The 17,088-nt window shown below is 37.1% G+C and overlaps 1 long non-coding RNA gene across 1 annotated transcript; it reads right to left on the bottom strand.

The window, feature by feature from the left end:
• Positions 1–9,743: 9,743 nt before the first annotated feature.
• Positions 9,744–12,648, bottom strand: LOC132300791 (uncharacterized). The gene is made up of 2 exons (XR_009480569.1): positions 12,069–12,648; positions 9,744–11,882 (listed from the first exon to the last, which is right to left on the bottom strand). It is a non-coding gene; the product is annotated as an uncharacterized LOC132300791 (long non-coding RNA).
• Positions 12,649–17,088: the final 4,440 nt, after the last annotated feature.

Genomic DNA, 17,088 nt, shown 5'->3' with positions numbered 1-17,088 from the left:
CCATTGAGATCTCGGCAGAATTCCGAGCTTAGATGTCCAAGTTTTCCACTATTTGTTTTCGCATTCAATTCCAAGTTAACAATCATGTTTATATTGTAACTTGTGGTTTTGGTTTTTGGCGATTTTGATGTTGTTAAGTACGTCCATGTTTATGATTTTAATGAATCATTCTGATGTTGTTAAGTACATCTATGTTTTATGATTTTTGTGAATCATTTTGATGTTGTTAAGTACACCCATACTAAATTGCTATATTTAGTTGATTACACACTTTTAGATTTCTAGTTGATAACCTAGAGAACCTATGTCTTGATGTGTGGTATTAGATATTCTAATTATGCTGAATTGTTATATTTAGTTGATGTTGCATTTTAGACTTCAAGTTGATTACCTTGAGAATCTATATGTTGTTGCTTTGTGAAAGCATGCTGTGACGACCCTGGTTTTTAGGCCAGCGTGTTTTGTGATGAACTGTAAGGATGATCCGATAAAGGATCTGAATGCGGAAGCGAGAACAGAAAACAAGACTCTAAGAAGTCAAAGTGACCTTCCATGAGGTCGTGGAACTCAACAAGAATTAATACGGAAGCAAAAGATCGAAAATATGACAAATAAGCCCCCAGGGGCAAAATAGTCATTTCTGAAAACTGTAGATTAGGGTGCCACCGAGCACACCGCTGGAAGGACAACGAAAAACAAATCAAGATGGACTCAAGAATCGAATGATTCGGAGTCCGAACGAAGGAGAAACGGCATGACGAAGAAAAACGAGCACTTAAAGCAAAAAGGGTAAACTAGTAATTATCTAGAAAGAACCAGGTGTAACCGAGCACACCGTTGAAAAGACAACGAAAAATTAGTCAAGTTCAAAAAAAAATTTACTTGAATCGGAGTTCGGACGAAGGAGAAAAGCCCAAAAGAAGAATTGACGTCGCGGCGGCCCGACGAGGGGCCATGACAGCCCCATGCGCACGCCCATGCGTGCGCCCATGCACGCCGCACACACGCCGAGTGCACCATGGCTGGCAGCAGCAGCCCATAAAGCTGCTATGGGGTTATTTTTCAGAAAAGTCCAGAACAGAGGCTGAATTTGGAGGCCTAGATGAACTTTTTTGCAAAAACACAAAGAAGAAACCCCCCTCAAAATTGAGTTGTCTACGTGACTCAGGAGAGAATTAAAAAAAAACTCAATGTAGAATGCCCGAAATGCCCCTCCATGAAATCTGGTCATGGAGGTCCAAAAAGCTGCTATGTTGAAAAACTGAGAGCTGAACTTCATAAGCGATTTCCGATATCAAGATGACATTTTCTAGAAAAACACGAAGAAGAAACCCCCCCTAAAATCATATTTTCCATTCAACCACGTCAAAAGAAGAAAATAAAACTGATGTGAAAGGTCCATAATGCCCCTAGATCAGAATATGCAAAAAAAAATGCGAAATGAATTCACGAGAGGCTCAAAACACAAACGATAAGGTTTTGCCTAGAAACGACCATGCACGCAAACGTAACTTACCTATTTGGACGTGCTACAATGGTCCATGACTTAAAAATACCACCGATACAAAATCCGACCCCCTAACGGGCAAAAAGGCAAAAAATGGAACTTGGAATGAAAACTCGGAATCCAAAAATACAAAACGGGATCAAATGACCATTTGGGACTTGGCCACACTTCAAACATGATTTATGAGACCCTATGAAAGAATGAGAATGGAATTCCCACACCCGATGCAACCATGGTGAAACAATGACTTGCGATTTTTCAAGATTTTCACAATATTTCATGAAGTTAAAAAGTACATTGAACACAATATAATGGTCATTGGCCTACGGCCTCATCTCATACATATCAAATACATTAAAAGAAGTGTACTTAAGTACACATTACATACATGGAATCAAATATACATATTTTGACATATAAGTCTACAAAATGACATTTCATGCTAACATTTGCATGAAATGGAAACTTGAAAGCTACACGACATCCAAGGAATGCTAGGCGTAACGAACCAAGTCTTCGTACCTGAAATATGCCCCAGTATTGTAGGGGTGAGTAACATAAAGCTACTCGTAGGAGATGAGCACGCATCGACCTAGCATTTTATAAATTTATCACCTCAAGGTGAAACATGTTAAAGGGGCTCATGCCACCTAACGTCTATGTCTAAGTGAGACTCGGGGAGCATCCTAAGCTACCTTAGAGTCTAAGTAACAAGAATCATGATATACATACGTGTATGAAACGAATCATGGTTGGGATAATCCAAAGAACACGATAAGAAGAATGCTTGAGCATAGATTAACATGAATTGCATTTTCAATATAATTGAACTAGGTCTAGAGTAATCCATACAACATGACAAAAGCATATTTGAATACAAGTTAACAAGAATCACATTATCCATGCAATTCAACAACAATAGAGCATGTTATACAATGCAACAAGGTTTAAGTTCTCAAAGCCATCAACTTAGAATCTAAAGCACAAAATAATAGTAGGGGTTCATGCCACCTAATGTCTATGTTATAAATGAATCAATATGATCAATCCTAAGCTTTATTAGAATGTCAAAACACGATTTTCAATATCGATGCAATTTAACCAACATTGGAACTTTCAATACAACGCATAAAGCACAATTTCGCAAAGTTAACATCCTGTAACTTAAAATGGAACGACAAATAAGAAACAACAAGTTACAACATCATCTAGTTATCAACTTGAAAATGAAATGCGAAATCAAACAAAATGGATACTCGGACGTCACGCCGGATCAGACCGACAACATAGTTACTTTAGGGTTACTAGCCCATGGGTAACCTCCCTATGTGCGCACTAGACCATATAGAAGGACTATCCCCCGTACTAGAACCACGTCCTAGCCATAGTCAAACAACGACATCCCCAAGTTTCCAAAATTAACAAGTTGTGCAATAACGCATATATCAACAGGAATATGCAAGATAATCAACTATCTACTAAGCACAATCAAATTTGGAAATCTATACAATACATGCTCTAAATCCACAACTAATATGATATGATGAATGTCGAATCTTCAGTGTGCGATTCGTTACACGCTATGCATGAAAGATGTTAAACACGAAGTGTGCAAATCATTACACAAGGCAACAATATATTCAATAAGGAAAACATATTATCACGAATACAAACATAGCAACTATGTTATCCAATGTTCAAAACATAACCAAATGAATATATAACAAGTCTAAGTCCCTGATTTGAATATAGAAACCACTTCTAAAACACAACTAGATCATGGAGCAAATTGAAAGAATTTAAATAGATAAACACAATTAAATTCTCAAGATTCCGATTCAATTCCAAATAACCTCAATTTAATACATGTTAAAAGACATGGTATGGTCATCACCTATATCCATTCTAAAACTCAATTAGGTTGTTGGAACAACAAAGTAGAACTTTAATTAAATCATGCTAATTTAATTACCAAGGTTCCAAAACAACTTCTAATAGTCCCAAATTAATATATACTAGTAAACAAGTCATGGTCAATACAAATATCAAGTTAAAACCTTAATTAAACTAATGGGACCACAAAATAGATTTTAATTAATTCTTTTCATTAAAATTTCTAGATTTTTAAACTTAACCAAATACTCTCAATTTAACATATCTTAGAGAATATGCCAATGACTAATGTAATATCACATTACAAGTTTATTTCATTCAATTTAAGACCATGTGACTTAACCTTTCACTAAAGTTAAATATAAATTAAAAGTTGCAATTCTCATGCAATTAATCCCAATTTAATATATGTGAACAACTATACCTAAGCTTAATTTTCTAGCATGCCACAATACAATCCCAAGTTATATATCACCTTGAGGATTAAATCTTAAACATGGAATTTAATTAAATAAAAGGTTTCAAAACCTAACCGAATATTCTAAATCAATTATATGTGAAACTATATGGCATGTAAATCAAGAATATCAAGTCGGAATTCAAATAGAGTGAATAGTGCACTCGGGGCAAATTAATTAATCAAATTAATTAATAATTACTAATTTTCAAAACACCTCCAATCACTTTCAAATTCAACTATGTTGGAGAGCATGCTAAGGCCTAATTTAGTATGCTAACACATATTATTTTTAAGCTAGTTAAGACCATGTGAATTAATCTTTCACCTAAGATAAATATTAAATAAAATCTTTAATGCTTATTCAAATGTTCCAATTTTAATACATGACAATGAGCATATCAAGGGGCAATATAAAATCATGTTACATGTTTAAACCAAGTCATGAGCAACCGAAAAAATTAGATCCCGTACAAGAAAAATAAATAATAAAATCTCTAGATTTTATATTTAATCATGCAAACAAGTATTATAAGCATCACAAGCATGCTATATAACAAGAATTTAAACCTAGAACATCCCCTACCTCAATTTGAGATGAAAATCTCAAATGCCATCAAAATGGAACGGTTCCGAATCCGACAAAACTACTAGGTTTTGTCGGGGAGAACGCCGTGAACATAACCCCCATGAAAGCCCCATCAAAATCATAACTTGACCTCAAAATAAAACTCAAGAAATGGTCAAAACTGAATTCTAATAAGGGGGAAAGGTTTAGCACGGCGAGGGGAACAACAAACGTTAAAGCCGAAGACTTTCCATTAAGGAAAAGTGAACCAAAAGAGGAGAGAGAAGATGGCAGCACCCCTTGGGCTGCCATGGAAGCTCCAGGTCGTGCATGAAGAGGGGAGAAGATGAAAAATGAAATATCTCACCCCCCTTTTATAGAAATCTCAAAAAGTGCCCCGAACGGGCCCCGCCGGGTCCGAAAAAGTAAAATTTTAGCAGACGCGCTCAAATGGAAAAACTTTGTGAATGAAAAAGATTCAAAATGATAAAATATGAACAAAGAAAGAAACGGTGTTGAAAACTGAGTCCCGAGCAGAAAGTTATGCTCAAAACAAGTTTGGCGAAAACTAGGGCCAGAAATCCTGAAACTGGAAAACATCGACCAGGAGGAAATTCCAAGAGTATAGAACTCAACGAAATGTGAAAATGAATCCCTTACGAGGATCCAGGCTCAAAACAAGACATTTTGCAATAACTTTCATTAATTGCACAATGGCCCCTCCAAAAAGTGAAAACTGCACTTATGGCCCATAATGAAAATATCTTCCAAAAATATTTTCTTAAAAACCCCTGAAATAAAATATCTTCAAAAGATATTTACGAAAAACACTCCAAGAAAAGAAAATAATTTCAAAGAACTTTGCATCCATGCCCCTTATGGATACCGGGAGCAACCAGAGTACTTTCTTGCAAAAGTAAAGATACGTATTTCGTGGAAACCACTCAAGATGAAGGCACGTGAAGTTAAAAACCAACTCCGAGCATGAGAAGTGAGGTTGTGCCAACAATGTGACAAATGGGGAAAAGACAGAATAGGGAAAAAGACGAAATAGGGAAAAGGACGAAAGACGCATAGTGTCCGAAAAGTGAAAATGCAGAAATGACTCGGTCCTCAAAGGGAGTTGTCAATCCACGGAAAAGAGTCTCAGGAACCAATTCCGAGCACTTGAGATGACACTAAGCGACACGAAATAGAGCTCAGAAAAGAAAATTAAAATAAAAAAAAAATTCATTCGTAAAATTTCAGGAAAAAGGAAAGGAAGGCAAATGACCGGGTCGTTACACATGCTCCTATGTTGTTGCCTTGTGTAAGCATAACCCTATGTTGCTAAAATTGCATGAATGAGGTGATTGATGCTAGAAATGATCTTAGGTAGCTAGGATGCTCATTGAGTCTCACCTAGGATGCTCATTGAGTCTCACCTTTGACATAGACGTTAGGTGGAATGAACCACAATAATTAAATCATGCAAACTTGTAAAACGTAAGTCGATGCATGCTTATTTCCTATGAGTAGCTTTATGTTACTCACCCCTACGATACTGGGGCATATTTCAGGTACAAGAACCAAGGTTGCGATTCTCGTCATGCTTGGATGATTGGTGGACTTGAAGATTTTCATTTCTTGTAAAGGTTGGCTTGAAAAGCCATTTGTAGCCTTATATGTCAAAATATGTATATTTGAATTTAAACATGTAATGTGTACACGAGTACATTTTTTTTAATGTATTTGACATGTATAAGATGAGGCCGGAGGCCAATGACATGTATTTGTATCCTATGTAGTTTTGATTTCATGAAATATTATAAAAATATTGAAAAATGTTAAGTTATTGTCTCACTATGTTTACATCGGGTGTGGGAATTCTATTTTGATTCTTCCGTAGGATCTCATTAATCATGCATGAAGTGTGGCCAAGGGCCAAACGGTAATTTCCAATCATTTGCTAATTTTGGTTTTCAAAATATCCATTTCAAATCCATTTTTGCCTTTTTGGCCGTTTAGGGTCGGATTTTAACTCGACCATTTTTGGGAGCCGCGAACCATTCCCGTGCGCTCAAAATCACTTATTACATTTGTGTGCATATTCGTTTCAGCCTAGAAATGCATTTGGGGTCAAATGCATACTTGGTGCAAAGTTACATTTTCGCCGTTTTGAGCCTAATCTGATCTAAGGGCATTTTGGGGTTTTCACATGAAAAATAAAGTTTTCTTTTGGTATGGTTGGCTAGAAAACATGATTTTGAGGGTCATTTCTTCTTTGTATTTTTTTCAAAAAGGCCCAGAAAGCCCTCAAAATCACATTTCAAACTCAGATTTTTGCTAAGCTTTTAGCAGTTCGAGCTCTCTAAAGGGGGTTCGAGTGCTCTAACTTTGGGCAGAACTCTTTGGGCAATTTTCAAGCGCTCGAAGCCCTTGGTCGAGCGCTTGAGGTACTGTTCACGGGTGTATGTGTGTCTTGGTTCAGCACTGCACCTCTGACTTCAAATCGTCATAACTTCTTCGTTTTAACTCCGAATTGGTCCGTTCTTAAGTCTAAATTGACCGCGTTGAAGTAAGCTTTCCAATGGTACCAATTTAAGATTCATATTATTCTTGTAGCTCAAGATATTCAAGTTTTAGTATGGTAGTGTTTGTTTTCGGTTCGAACAGGGATAGGGTTTCCATTTCTTCGACTTCAGAACTTGATATCTTTGTCGTCTGGACTCCGAATTAGGTGATTCTTGAGTCTAAATTCATTATTTTTTCGTTGTCTTTCCAATGGTGTGCACGGTGGCACCCATTTCATTATGGAATGGCCATTTTACCCCTAGGTTCATTCTTTTCCGTTTTTGAAATGTTGCTTCCGCATTTACTTCCTTTGGGTTTTGTGACCTCGTTGAGGCTCACATTGGTGTCATAGAGGAGTGTTGTATCTCTAGAGACCATTGTTCTATCTTTTGCTTCCGCATTTTGGATCCGTTTTGGGTCATCACAGGACACACTGGGTTGAAAAATCCAGGGTCGTCATAGGGTCGATGGAGGTATGAAGGTTCTTCACGCCCATTTCTCTAGGATCGGGGCCCTCAGGTATGTAGAGGGATACAGAGACGGCTTTATTAACCATTCTCCCCCTGAGGGCGAATCAAGCACCTGTGCGGGTCCAGATGAGTTAGATGCCTCCCTGGACATTGATCCGCTGAACACTTACCAGGATCCACTCCCTGCTCCTGCTGAAAATATATTCATTGAGTGCAATGAGATTGCAGCTTCAGGGGTGGTCTCACCTATTCGTCCTCTGAATGTACCTCCCATCACCACCTTTGTTCCCCCTACATCTGTTGCCACTGATAGAACTCCACCGACTGAGGAGATCATCTATCTTGACTCTCCCTCCAAGGGTAATGGAACAACCAATGATGGAGAGGGAGACAGTGAACCGGTTGGTGATGATGATGCAGCCAGGGATAATGGAATGGTCAATTGATCTGTCTCAGGAGAAGATGCAACAAAATAGTGTTTTGCTACCTTTTGTATTTGTTTTTCTTTCATTCCAATATCACTTTTTGTACTATAAGAACTACTTTATGATGATGAATGAAATGACCAACTTTGTTTTGTAAAGCTTCGATACTCCAACCCGTGCTTGAATGAACTGATAATTCAACTTTTCTATTTTTTTTTTTTTTTTTTTTTCATTTTATGCAATGTTTGGCGTTCGGCTCATAGTGCCATTAGCCACTTATTTGGTTAAGTGCTTGCGTTCGGCTAAAATGCCACTTGCCACTTGACCACCTTTTTTTTCTTTTTTTTTTTTTTTTTTTGTTTTTGCAAGTGTTTGGCGTTCGGCTCGGAGTGCTATTTGCCACTTACTTGGTTGAGTACTTGGCGCTCGGCTAGAATACCACTTGCCACTTTACCCCTTTTTTTTTGCAAGTGTTTGGCGTTCGGTTCAGAGTGTCATTTGCCACTTACTTGGTTGAGTGTATGGCGTTCGGCTAGAATGCCATTTGCCACTTGATCCCTTTTTTTACAAGTGTTTGGTGTTCGGCTCGGAGTGCCATTTGCCACTTACTTGGTTGAGTGCTTGGCGCTCGGCTAGAATGCCACTTGCCACTTGACCCCTTTTTATTTATTTATTTTTTATTTTTGTTGCAAGTGTTTGGCGTTCGGCTCGTAGTGCTATTTGCCACTTACTTGGTTAAATGCTTGGCACTCGGCTAGAATGCCACTTGCCACTTAACCTTTTTCTTTTGCAAGTGTTTGGCGTTCAGCTCGTAGTGCCATTTGTCACTTACTTGGTTAAGTGCTTGGTATTCGGCTAGAATGCCATTTGCCACTTGGCTTTTATTTTGTGCAAGTATTTAACGCTCGACTCATGGTGCCACTTGCCACTTTCTTGGCTAAATTTTTCTTTGCTCAATCAACTTTTTGAAACTGAGTGAAATCTTTTATATAGATCTCAGAGAGTATGTACATTTGTAAAAGCGTAATTGTCAATGAATAATAATGGAATTCAATCTTTACTGGTAGTACCTTTTTAGAGATGTGGCATTCCATGGTTTGTTGACCAATCTCCCAGTCATGGTCTTTAAATTGTATGCCCCCTTTCTTATGGCCTCTGCAACTCTTTATGGACCTTCCTAGGGTGACATCATCTTTTGAACAATTCCCACCTTCTTTTTTAGAACTAAATCGCCGGTCGTAAAGTCTCCATGCTTCACTTTTTTGTTGTGACTATTCATAAGAGTTTGCTGCTATGACGCGAGCCTTATAGCCGCTACATCTTTTTTCTCCTCCAGTAAATCGAGGTTAAATTTCAACATACTATCATTCTGCTTTTGGTTCCATGCTAAACTTCGAACAGTCGTGACTAAGTGTTCGACCGGTATTACCGTCTCAGTACCGTATGCCATAGCGAATGGGCTTTCTCCGGTTGGTAGTCTAGGGGTTGTTCTGTAAGCCCGCAAGACATTCGAAAGCTCATTCAACCATTTCCCCTTTTTGTCTTCAAGCTTCTTCTTAATACAATCAAAGATTGTTCTGTTTGTTATTTCAGCTTGGCTGTTCGCTCGCGGATGGCTAACCGCTGCCAACTTTTGATTGATTCCATATTCTTCCAGCAAGTTCCTCACTTACTTATTGTAGAGATTAGTCCTATTGTCCATAATGATCGATCTCGGCACGCTAAAACGACAAATGATATTACTCTAGATGAAAAGTCTTACTTGGGCCTGCGTCACACTAGGATATGGCTTTGTCACACCCCGAATTTTTTCTAAATAAAATCATCGATTTCATTAAATCAAAATACTTCATAAAAGACACTCAGGATCTCAAAAGAAATAAAATACCCTTTATTGATACAAAATCAATCAAATTTTCTCAAATAAATAAGACAACATCTCAAATTAATTAAATTGATACTAAATCAATTTGCTCAAATAAATACATAAAAATATTTAAATAAAATAAATTAATTCCTCAACACCAATTCTTCCACCTAAGTCCGTAGTTAAAAATCCTCAAGTATCCTCGGTACCTGAAACTATAGGGGGTGAGACAGTAGGAAAAACTACAATAAGAATTTCAAGAAGTTTCATGCAAAATTAATTTCACAAAATATACATATACATATACATTTAAACAAAAATATGTATATGCAATTTTAGCAAAAAAATAATTAATAAAATATTTAAAACAAATCATCCAAGCCATTTAAGGTACGATGATCCCTACTCTGTAAAACAAATCATAGATTATCTTATCATAAAGCCTCAAAGCTCATAGCCTCTACAAACTCTCGGCTTTCTCTCTCCGTGTGTCTTGCCTTTATCTCTCTCTATTCTCTAATTCCTCTATTTTCTTATTCTCTGTATCATCACCAAACTAGTAACATATATAGAATTTCTATCGACATACCCAACTGCTCACCATCACACCTAAAAAAGGAGACAGAAAATATCATTTTACTTTAGCCAAAATATCAACTAGGGGTCCCACACCCAAGCCTTCCTCCTTATAATAACTTGCTCTTCATTACATTGCTTTATATATATGACCAAAAACTGCCCACGTGAATTGCCTGAAACCAAGACTTTTGGCCAAAAATCTATTGCGTGGGCCCCACCCAAAAATCATTTCAATTTCCTTTCTTTCTCTGAATTCAGCTGGCAGCCCATTTGCTTTCATTTCCATTTGATACAAAATACTACATATATATAATTTATACAATGTGACAAAACCAAAATCAAATCCATTATTCACCTAGGACCCGCCACCTACCAAATTTTTTATTTTTTTTTCATTCTTATCTCTCTCCATCAGATTGCATTCTATATCTATATATATATTTAATGCAACAAAAAACCCAAATTAAACTCATTACATAACATGTAAGTGGGACCCGCCAAAATCACCTTATGATTTCCATTTTCCTCTCTCTAAAATCGGCTAGTAGCTTGGTTTTGCACCAATATATATATATATATATATATATATATATATATATGCAACAAACTTTAAATAATCAAAACCCATTTCTCTTCTATTTCCATTTCATTTTCCTTTCTAATTTCGCACCTAGTCTCTCTCTTCAACAGATGCTATATATATAATCAAAATATATGCATACAAAATAATCAAATCCAATCAACTGCAAGTCTCCAATAAAAAAAATAAAAATTCAATCTTCAATTGACAAGTCTCCAATGACACAAAAATAAGAATGAAATAAAAACTCTTAAAAATTTGGGTTGTTACATTCTCCACCACTTAAAAAGAATTTCATCCTGAAATTCAGATCCAACAATTTTCACATACCTGAAAACATCAAAAGTGGTAAAATAAAATTCAAAAATCCTTACCCCAGGCAATGCGAGATACCATGACATGAAAAATGTTATGGTACCTGACAATGCTAATTACCCACCTACACACTCCGTAACCGTTGTGATAGCTAATCAATGCCGTCACCCGCTCACAAAAACAAGGTCAATAATAAAGCCAGGCAATACAACATGCCAAATCACAATTATTGACCACCCCAGTAGCTGTCAGTGAACGACACCTGCCCACACACACCAGGCTACGAGAGGTAGCTATTCAGAACTAAACACTCGCCCACTCACACCCGTCAACAACATCACCAAATTCACACTTCCGGCTGGGTACAGGCTCTGATACCATTCTGTAACGCCCCGAATTTTTTTCTAAATAAAATCCTCGATTTCATTAAATCAAAATACTTCGTAAAAGACACCCAGGATCTCAAAAGAAATAAAATACCCTTTATTGATACAAAATCAATCAAATTTTCTCAAATAAATAAGATAACATCTCAAATTAATTAAATTGATACTAAATCAATATCCTCAAATAAATACATAAAAATCTCTAAATAAAATAAATTAATTCCTCAACACCAACTCTTTCACCTAAGCCCGCAGCTAAAAATTCTCAAGCATCCTCGGTACCTGAAATTGTAGGGGGTGAGACAGTTGAAAAAACCATAGTAAGGATTTCAAAAAATTTCATGTAAAATTAATTTCACAAAATATACATATATATTTAAACAAAAATACGTATATATAATTTTAGCAAAATAACAATCAATAAAATATTTAAAACAAATCATCCAAGTGAGGTATGATGATCCCTACTCTGTAAAACAAATCATAGATTATCTGATCATAAAGCCTCAAAGCTCACAGCCTCTACAAACTCTCTCTTTTCTCTCTCTGTGTGTCTTGCCTTTATCTCTCTCTATTATCTAATTCCTCTATTTTCTTATTCTCTGTATCATCACCAAATTAGTAAGATATATAGGAATTTCTACCAACACACCCAACTGCTCACCATCACACCTAAAAAAGGAGACAGAAAATATCATTTTACTTTAGCCAAAATATCAACTAGGGGTCCCGCACCCAAGCCTTCTTCCTTATGATAACTTACTCTTCATTACATTACTTTATATATATCACCAAAAACTGCCCACGTGAATTGCCTGAAGCCAAGACTTTTGGCCAAAAATCTATTGCGTGGGCCCCACCCAAAAATCATTTCAATTTACTTTCTTTCTCTGAATTCGGCTGGCAGCCCATTTGCTTTCATTTCCATTTGATACAAAATACTATATATATATGTAATGTATATAATGTGACAAAACCAAAATCAAATCCATTATTCACCTAGGACCCGCCACCCATTTTTTTTTTTTCATTCTTATCTCTCTCCATCAGATTGCATTATATATCTATATATATATTTAATGCAACAAAAAACCCAAATTAAACTCATTACGTAACATGTAAGTGGGACTCGCCAAAATCACCTTATGATTTCCATTTTCCTCTTTCTAAACTCGGCTGGTAGCTTGGTTTTGCACCAATATATATATATATATATATATATATATATATATTATTTGCAACAAACTTTAAATAATCAAAACCCATTTCTCTTCTATTTCCATTTCATTTTCCATTCTAATTTCGCACCTAGTCTCTCTCTTTAATAGATGCTATATATATAATCAAAATATATGCATACAAAATAATCAAATCCAATCAACTGTAAGTCTCCAATAAAAAAAATAAAAATTCAATCTTCAATTGACAAGTCTCCAATGACACAAAAATAATAATGAAATAAAAACTCTTAAAAATCCAGGTTGTTATAGGCTTTGGCTCCACCCATTTGGTAAAATAGTCTGTTGCAAGCAGAACATATTTGTTCTGTGATCTCGCGGTTGGAAGAGGGCCAACCATATCCATCCCCCATTGCGCGAAAGGCCATGGTTTGGCCATTACATGCAATCTTCAGGTGGTTAGTGGATCAGTGGTCCAAACCTCTGGCACTTATCGTATCTTTAAAAAAATTCTTTTGCATCTCGCAACATGTTCGGCCAAAAATATCCTTGCATCATCACTTTATGCACCAGAGATCTCTCTCCTGAGTGATTGCCACACACACCCTCGTAGATAGTTGGTAAGATCTGCCTAGCTTCCGTGGGGGTAACACATTTCAAGTATGGACCCGAGAAAGACTTTCTATACAACTGGTTATGTACTATGGCATACTTTGCAGCATTTAGTTTGATTTTCCTTGCCTCATCTCTTTGTTCGGGCAACACCCCATCTCGTATGAAAGTCATTATTGGATCGATCCAACTCGGCTCATATGGTATGACATTTACTTGCCGAGGATCCTAGCTAGACGGCTCCTCAAAGATAGATGGCTGACACAACACATCAATTGGAATCACCCTTGCCAGTATTTCTTTATAACTTGATGCACTGTAGGCTAATCTATCGGCATTTTCATTACGTTCTCTTGGCAATTAGATGAACTCGATTTGATCAAAGCTCTTTGCTTCGTGCATAACGGTAGAGTGATACGCTCCATCGTCCCATCCTTGGTTCCATACTCCCCAGTCACCTGCCGAATGATTAGCTTCGAATCGTTAAAAGCAACTAAACTTTTGACCTTTAGCTCTTTAGCCAGCTTCAACCCTACCAACAATGCTTTGTATTCTGCCTCATTATTGGTTGCATTGAATTCAAGATAGATCACTTGACTCAGCATCCTCTGCTGTCTGCAATTTGATCCCAATTCCTGCCCCCATTTAATTTGAAGAGCCATCAACAAAGAGCTTCCATGAAGAATCCCTAAGATCCTCCTCTATGTCTTCTACATCACATTCCAGCAAGAAATCAGCCACCGCATATCCTTTGATAGCTGTTCTGGGTTCGTACATTATATCAAATGAGCTCAACTCTATGGCCCACTTTGTCATTCTTCCCAATAGATCTGGCTTATGTAGGATCACCCTTATAGGAAAAGTGGTCGGAACGACGATAGGATGGGATTCGAAATAATGGCTGAGTTTTCTCTTTGCATTTACTAATGATAGGATCACTCGTTTGGCCTTTGAATACCTTTGATCTGGCTCGGCCATTATTTTGCTAACATAGAACACTGGGAACTGCTTACCTTCTTCACACTGTACCAGAGCGACACTTGTTGCAATGCTGGACATGCCAAGGTACAAGAAGAGCTTTTCACCTAGTTTTGGGGCAGTCAAGACTGGAGGGTTCTGCATATATTCTTTTAACCTAGTCAGTTCCTGTCATTACTCATCCCCCCAAGATTGCCTTCCGTGGCTTCTTATTGTATTAAAGAATGGTTTGTAGTGATCTGACAGCTTAGAAATGAATCGACTTAGTGTTGCTATTTGTCTGGTGAGAGCTTGTACCTCTTTAACCGTGCTTGGTTCTGCATTCTTGATTAGAGCTTCCGCTTGGGCTGGACTAACTTCAATCCCTCTGTTGTTGATCACATGCCCCAGAAATTGCCCAGAACCTACACTGAACTAGCATTTGGTTGGATTCAGCTTCATACCATACTTTCTCAATACCTCGAACACATCTTGTAAGTGTTACAAATGATGGTCTTTCTTTCTACTCTTTACCACCATGTCATTAATGCATGCTTCCATAATTTCACCCATTTGACTTTTGAAAATCTTGCTAACCAGCCTTTGGTAGGTGGCCCCAACATTTTTCAATCAAAACGGCATGACCTTGTAGCAATGGATCCCTCACTCAATGATAAAAGAAGTTTTTTCTTCATTGTTCGGATCCATAGGAATTTTATTTTAGCCTGAGTAAGCATCCAGAAAGGTTAGCCGTTTATATCTAGTAGTGGCATCCACCATTTGATCAATCTTTGGTAATGGAAAACTATCCTTCGGACAAGCTTTATTCAGGTTGGTAAAGCTAATGCAAACTCTCCATTTCCTATTCTTCTTTTGCACTACAACCACATTCGAGAGCCAGGACAGGTATTGAACTTCTCTAATGATCCCCGCTTCCAGCAACCTGTCAACTTCATCAACTACTATTTGGTTACACTCCGGGGTGAACCTTCTTAGCTTTTATCTTACAGGCTTGATGCTCGGATCCATATTGAGGGAATGACAAGATACTGAGGGATCAATCCCTGGCATGTCTGAATGGCTCCAGGCAAAAACATCCGTGTTCTGAAACAGAAAATCAACTAATTGGCGTTCCTCCTCTTTTGCAAGTCCTAACCCTACTCTTATAGTTCTGTCTGGCCTGAAAGGATCAACCTGCAGCTCAACGAGGGTGTAATACCCTTAGTTTTCAAAAGGATAAAAATGGGAATTTCATTTTGATTTGTATTGCAGTTTTATTTAATTAAGTGACTTGTGTGCTTATTTGACTTAGTTGACTAATTATGTGTATTGTACTTATTTAAATTAATTGGTTAATTGTGATTATTTATTTATTTTATTTAATTGGTTAATTGTAATTAATTATTGGTTTTAGTTAATTGTTTAATTGTGATTAAATTTATTTATTGGATGTATTGGTTTAAATGACGTGTATTAGAGTATGATTTGCTATTAATCATACTAAGGTTTTAGTTTATGTAATTGTGGTCGCCGATTTGTATTTTTATTTAGGGTTTAGAATTAGGGTTTCGTGGAAGCCTATATATATATACTGTATAATCCAACTTAGGGCTTAGCCGTATATATATATATATATATATATATATATATGCTTGGTTGTGTCTGCAAGGGTTTTAGAACCTTTTCCCCGTAACTGGAAGTAGAGAGAAAACATAAAGGGTTTGAGGGGAAAACCCAGAGGGATACTGGGAGAGCCAATTACACTTTCAGCTATGGACTGAAGGTGTACCACGGAGGAAGGAAGAGGTTGATTATGAGATGGAACTGGAGCAGTAGGAGGGTTGCCGGTAGTCGTCAGTTTGTCGGAGAACTTAGAGACGGCATTGGAAGGTTTCAAACTGAAACTTAAAGGCAAGTTTCATTCTATCTCTTTCTTGTAAACTTGTGTTCTGTGCATTCTAAATAGTCTCCAGGAACTTAATTAACTTTTAAAATAGGCTTGTATGCATATTAGGTTAGGTTGTAATATGTGTTATGCTTTTAAAACTGAAACTGTGTTTTCTTGCATAAACTGCTTTGATTCGGTTTTAATTTTTGTCAAGCAATGCTAGATGGAAATTTAAGGAGTTTCTAGGACTGTTGGGACTTATATTGAACCTTAAGAACTTTAAGAAAATTTGGAACAGAGGATTGAACTTCACCGGAAGCGAAGAAGACAAATGGAAGAAGCATAAACTGTTCCGATCATAGTTTAAGCTTTTGTCAAGTAATTCATACTGGAATTGGAGAAGTTTCTAGGATTATTAGGACTTAGTTTGAACCTTAAAAAGTGGGACAGAGGACTGAAACTTTGTCGGAAGCGAAGAAGGCAAACGGAGGAAGCGGAGAAGGAGAAACGGAGGTTGGGTGAGTGGAGGCGGCTCCACCCTTCAATGGAGGTGGCTCCATTGAAGTAGAGCTGGCTCCATAAGGTGCTGAGGTGTCTCTAATGTGGGTGGAGCTGGCTCAACCTGAAATTGGAGGCGGCCCCTCTTTTGTAATTGCCCAGAATTTGTTTTCGGGTAATTTTCTAAGTCTAGGGGCTTAAATAGAATTTTGGGAAAATGTTGTGAGGTTTTAAATGTCTAAAACTAACTTGTTAAAGCCTTAAAATAGTTGGTTTATGCTAGGGTGCTAATCCTAAGGGGCATCATGAAACATAAACAAATAATAGGCATATTGTCAAGGAAGGAAGAATGAAG

This window comes from Cornus florida, unplaced genomic scaffold (genome assembly GCF_030987335.1).
Source record: "Cornus florida cultivar Cherokee Brave unplaced genomic scaffold, ASM3098733v1 CherokeeBrave_3.0.0_Hap2_Chr03, whole genome shotgun sequence".
NCBI lineage: Eukaryota > Viridiplantae > Streptophyta > Magnoliopsida > Cornales > Cornaceae > Cornus > Cornus florida.
The sequence above is the reverse complement of the archived record's forward strand: the minus strand, read 5'-3'. Positions and strand labels throughout refer to the sequence as shown.